General features: G+C 37.7%; 1 pseudogene; it reads right to left on the reverse strand.

Moving 5' to 3' along the window:
* Positions 1-2090: 2090 nt before the first annotated feature.
* On the reverse strand, positions 2091-3124 carry LOC149241414 (serine/threonine-protein phosphatase 5 pseudogene; annotated as a pseudogene).
* Between the last annotated feature and the right edge of the window lie 2784 nt (positions 3125-5908).

Consider the following 5908-nt stretch of genomic DNA (forward strand, 5'->3'; position numbering starts at 1 on the left):
ATGTTTCAGAAACATATGAATATGGATGAATATAGTATATGGTTTAGCTTCCCCACCTCGAGAAGAGGCCAAATAAGATGGAAAATAACATTACATCCAAAAAATGTATAAAAAGTTTGGTTACTTCCAAAATCATTAGTTTAAGCAGCTTAAACTAATAACGATGCAGCCATTTTCAATTGCTATAGTCCCAACTGTGCCTGCAGCCAGGACTAATAAGATATAAGTTAAAAGAACAACTTTAACACAATAGAAGAACAAACACTTATATTCAATTTTCGAGACAAATAATATATAAAATATTACCTATAGTCACATTTAAAAATAAATAAATAAAACTATATATCTTATATGCATTGCCAATGACATTATCATTCTAAAATTCATTAAATAAATTACAATTCATTTGCATATTTGGCATAACCATTAGATACAAAAGACGAAATTAAAATGCTACATTCAACTATATAAAAATATAAATATCAATTGATAAGGTTCAAGTTACTTTATCTAATAACTTTGGGTGGTGCTTTAAAACAATGTAAACAATTATATACTAAGCAAATGGAAATTCTGACATTGTTGAGAATTTATATTCAAACTCATTAAAAGATGAGAATTTACTCAATATCTAAAGTTTCATTTCATTGTTGATGACTTATTTATTATAATTTGATAAGAATTTATTTTAAATCACTTTAATAACGTAATAAAGCAAATTACAAGAAATTTTGTGTAGTGGTATTCAACACACAACAATAAATAAATAAAAATTATATAATACATTTTGTAACATGATGCAGGTCTACCCTGCAAAACCCAGAATCTTTCCCATGTCATGCATATATAAAATGCATCTCCATATTCAAAATCCCATTTATGACTCGAAGTCTGGCAATCTCATCATTATCGTATGCGGAAGCTTCTTTTTAAATCCCTCATTATGGTTATACAACCATTGCACAACAAAATCACATATCTAACTCTCAATCAAATCAACATTCATATATGGCTTTTAATATCGTATTTTTCAATCAAAATTCTATAATAAATCGATTCCATTAACATTCTGCCTTTAACGTTGTAACTCCTCATGTATGCTACAACTCAGTGCTCTTCCTCTGCATCGATCTTTAAATAAGTTCTTCTGCATTTCAATTGAACTGCGCCAACCTTGAAATCGACTTCCAAAGCCGACATATCAATTCGATCCAGTCCTCCTATAGGATGATCGATCTGCGTCCTTTTCACAATTGCAGATTTAGTTCACTTAAAAACATGAATCGATGTTAATTCAAATCGATTCTCTCTTCAATAATAAATCAACTACATTAAATTTCATTACTCCAGCAACAAAGATTTAACCTCTATTCAAGCATTGATTGCAAAACTCGCTTCGTACAGAGAACTTGCAGTTTTCAAAACCAGAATTATATCACTCCTCAGTAATATGAAATATGAATTGATCTTATTCAAAATAGACAGAGCTTAAAAACAACTCTGTGCCCTTTTAATTCCATCAATTTGGAAAACAAAGGCTTAAATTAACAATTTATCCATCTCTCTTTGATCTCTCATTCGTTCACATAGGTTTACCATTCAAGCCCCAATTACAAAAATTAAATACACAATTTCTAAATCAACCAATGTAGTTCTAAAAACAAACTTTTCATATTAACAATGAAAATACTTACAAACTTTGTCTTTGGCCAGATATTCAACGGTCATGGCCCTTCCAATTACCCGGAGGCTTACAAACTTTTTGGCTGTCCAAGCCTCACCTCTCCTCTCTCTATTCTATTCTACCCAAGAAGAAGTTATACATCAGTCATACCTAACTACTTCTTCCCACACATGAAGGAATTAGTTATATAGTTATAATTCATTCTTTATCTTCATTTAACTAAACCAGACCACTTTTAACTACTTTCCCTTATTGAAATTAACACTAATTTAACAACTACGTCTTCCTCAAGTCTTGCATTTAGCCACAACATGTGACCAACCTGTCACATTGCTGGCCCGGTCTAGATGCTCCTGCATCAGACTCTCATGCTTGAAAACATTCATGATCTCCCGATCATGTGCTTTCAAAAAGGAACGAAGGGAAATAAAATTCCTCCTGGATCCCAGACTTTGTCCTGGAGTTGTCCATATGCTCTGCTCCTCCGTTTAGGCTGCATGTCAGCTACTTCCTGCTTCATCTTCCCTCTCTGGTCACAATAGTTTGGAGCTGAAATAAGTTTTCCATCATGTTCAATCTCATAATCTTCTTCTTTAACTTCATGAGTCCTGACCACCTGTGCAAGATTGTTTTCTTGCAGAAATATTTTGGTCACATCTTCTCCAAAAGACAAACCAACCTCTCGTTTGCTGGGTCCACGCCCTTTATGGAGCTGTGGATTGCTACAAAGTATTCCACACATCAAACCCTCTTCAGGGGGCTCGCGGAATCGAACAATTTCTTTGATATCATCCAGTCTTATACCATCAACACTAAAAAGACTATTACGGACAACAAAAATCTTGTCATTGAGGACATGAGCCAAAAGCAAACAACAAAACACTTCAGCGAAAAGCTCAACCATACTTCCGCTGTACTTGGACTTGACTTCGCCCTCAAAACTATAAATCTGGTTCTTACTCCTGCTTCCATGATTTCCTCTTGCAAGACAGAGTTCAGTTGGACACATATACTTGAATACGAATAGCACAAGTACGACTTCAACTGAAAATGATCCTCGATCAACAAAATCACCATTAAAAAGATAAGGATTGTCCTCCGAAGGAATCCTACTGACCTCAAATATGTTAGAAAGGTCATAATATTGACCATGGATGTCATCAAAAATAGTGTTCATTGCTTTCCATTCAGAATGTTGATGTCAACCAGCGATGGCATCGCCTCTAGCAAATCTTTTACTTGCAATAATATTTGAGATGCACACCTTCCGCGCATATTTTCCTGATTCTTGAAGTCATCAATCACTGTTATATTTTCTCCTTCTATTCCATGTTGTCGCTCCACCTTTATTAAATAAAAATCATTGGGTTCAACAACAAAATGATTCACAAGATCATTCCCTAAGATGGTCTCAATATATCTAATTTTTGTGACTGCCATTTCGGTCTCTTCAAGCTTTTTGGTGGCATCAGGATCATTTGGACAAATTCTCTTACCCTGCTGAAATTTTTTTTGTACTTCACTGATCGCTTTTTCTGATGCTGCCAACCTTTGCCTTCTGGTCTACTTCAACATCAGTTTCTTTATGTTCTCAATCTTTGTTTCCAGTCGATCTTCTTGCTGGTCTTCTTCATTAACTCTCCCTTCCTGCTTTAGCTGGTTGCTGCTGTCCAGCTGCATCTTCCTCTGTTTCACACATTCAGACTGCGTGTCTCCTTTCAACAGTATTCCAATTGGTGGTTCTGGACCTTCTTCTTTCATCAACACTTGAGTGTGTTGATTTAACTCCAAAGAGTTTTCAAGTTTTTCCCCTGCATCATCTATTCTAATAAGGCTTCCTTGCCCTGGTTCACAGTTGTGAACTTCCTCCCCTGCTTCTGCTTCTTTTACTGCAAACCTCTTGCAGTCTTCATCAGGTACTGGTGCTTTTAGCCATTTCTCCAGTAACTCTAGCTCCTTCTCCCATACATTAGATTCTTGATGAGCGCTTCTTTTTTTTTCTCCTTGGTCCTGTTGTTGACTTTTTATCACTGTTAGCTCTTCTTCCTTTTCTTCACCTTTTGCTAGGTGAATTTCCACTTCCTGCCGTCTTCCTTGAGATACATTTTTTAGGTTGATCAACTCAAAATCTCCCACGGCTGACTCAATCGTGCCTATCATCATGACAACATGATGATCTTCTGCTAAGTTTTCAAAAATCATGGTCTCTTTTTCATGAACTTCATTGACAATCTTCATTGGTTGTCCCTTTTCACCTTTATATGTTGCTTTCATTAATATTTTTGGGCTCCCGTCTTCTATGCAGTTTTCGCTCCCAGGACTGTCAACTACATTCCACATGGGTGACACTAAATCGCTGGAAAACAATGTTGAGGAGCCATTGGGCGGAGAGGAACAATATCTTGGACCACATGCTCCCTGCCAAGAAATGTCGCTACCAACTATGGGCAACCCTCTATCACCGTGAAGACAAGATTTCGGCAACTTAACCCTTACTCCAATTGAATTTATGTCTCCACTTGCTAAATTTTGAAGGGAACTGACCTGATATGCATCCCAAACCATGGGAGCAGAACAGGGTTGATACCTACCTTTGATGGCATTTCCGCCAGGTTTCCGTTGACCAACAAATGGAATATTAAACGATGATTTGTCTTCTCCTGCCTGTCGAACTGATACTTCCACATCATTTAAACCCTCTTTGACCTCTTCTGTCTCACTCAGACTGCTCTTGGAAAGTTGCACATCCTCTACATAATATTTTTAGTTGTTACATCTTGAATTAACAAATTCTTTTCTACTGATAAAACGCTCTTCCTGACGCTCATCTGGCCTTCTTGCATACCTGAACTTCCTTTGAGCGGCAACAGCGTAGCCAAGATTGCTGACAAGGGCGTATGCAACAAACAGTCATCAAGCTGTTGTGGAACATCAATTGTTTTATTTGCGTCTTTCCCATCAGTTTTACCTTCTGTCACCTGTTTCTCTGAATTTCCTTCTAGTCTTCCTGTCAACATTTCAGTATGCTGATGCAAGTTCTCTTCTGGACTTTTGAGACCTTCATACGATCTCACCACTTCCTCATCATCATCCAGAGATATTCCTTCCTCTGGCTTGCAGATAACTTCGTCTGCTTCTCTTGCTTCTTCAAGCATTTTCCTCTGAACAAATTTTCCTGCGGCATCTTCCATTATCTTTGTCTTCATCCTCTCTTCTTGAGCTCCTCTCTCTACTGCAACAGCTTCAAGTACAAACGCATCGCTGCTTTCTTCTTCCGAGTATTTATCTCCTGAAAGATTCTTCCCCATACTTGTGACAGCTTCACAAGATTGCGCATCCTCCTCAGTAAAACCTGTAATCACATCACAATTGTCAGCTATAAAAACACAAGATTTTACATCATCCAGTTGATCTGGATCTGCCCAATAACCCAAGAAATCATCAATGATCTCCTCCTCTGTTTCACCAATGGAAACCTCCACTTTCAACTCAGCTGCTCTGAGTTTTTCATGTCTCAATTGTATACTCATCATCTGCTCGAGCTTCCTCAGCTCTTCTCTTAACTGCATGTTTATCTGTTGATCTCTTTTCTGTTGTAGCCTCTGCCACTTCACTCTCTTCCTCATGAGCCAACCCACTCTCTGGTCCTTCATATTTTCTTGTAGCAATTCCATCAATAACTCAAGATGAACTGCTATCTCATCTTTCTCTCTCTCATACTCTTCATCAGTCAACTGCTGTCTTATGCCATTTGCCTTGGCATTTTCTTTCTCCCCCTTTCTACTGTGGCCTCTTTCTGAACCTCTGCTCTCTCCTTTATGACTTTCAATAGTCATCTCCTTCGCCATGAGTTTCTCACCCATGAGTTGAACCAAGCCTCTGCAACAACAAACTCTTTTGCTGCCCCTTACCACACCAATCCCTTCCTCCGGATCTGGTCTTTTGGTAATCACCCGGTCCTCTACTAGAACCTTTCGAGCATTTCTCCACTACTCCTTCAGGCTTCACTCATCTGCAACTTTATTCAACCTCCGTTGAATCTTCAGGTTCTGCCACATTCACTTAGAATCCTTTGTTGGACTCCTCTATCACTGCTCTACAACTATGATCTGCTTTATCCCACTGAGACTTTCTTCACTATGCCTGTAAACCAATTTATTCAAGCATACTCTTCAAACTAGAGTTAAATAATACTTTGTCAGCTCACCTTCAAGATTCGTTTGA

This window comes from Pinus tabuliformis, chromosome 8, assembly GCF_031772625.1.
Source record: "Pinus tabuliformis cultivar Carrire ecotype Pingquan chromosome 8, CPIR1, whole genome shotgun sequence".
In the NCBI taxonomy this organism is placed as follows: domain Eukaryota; kingdom Viridiplantae; phylum Streptophyta; class Pinopsida; order Pinales; family Pinaceae; genus Pinus; species Pinus tabuliformis.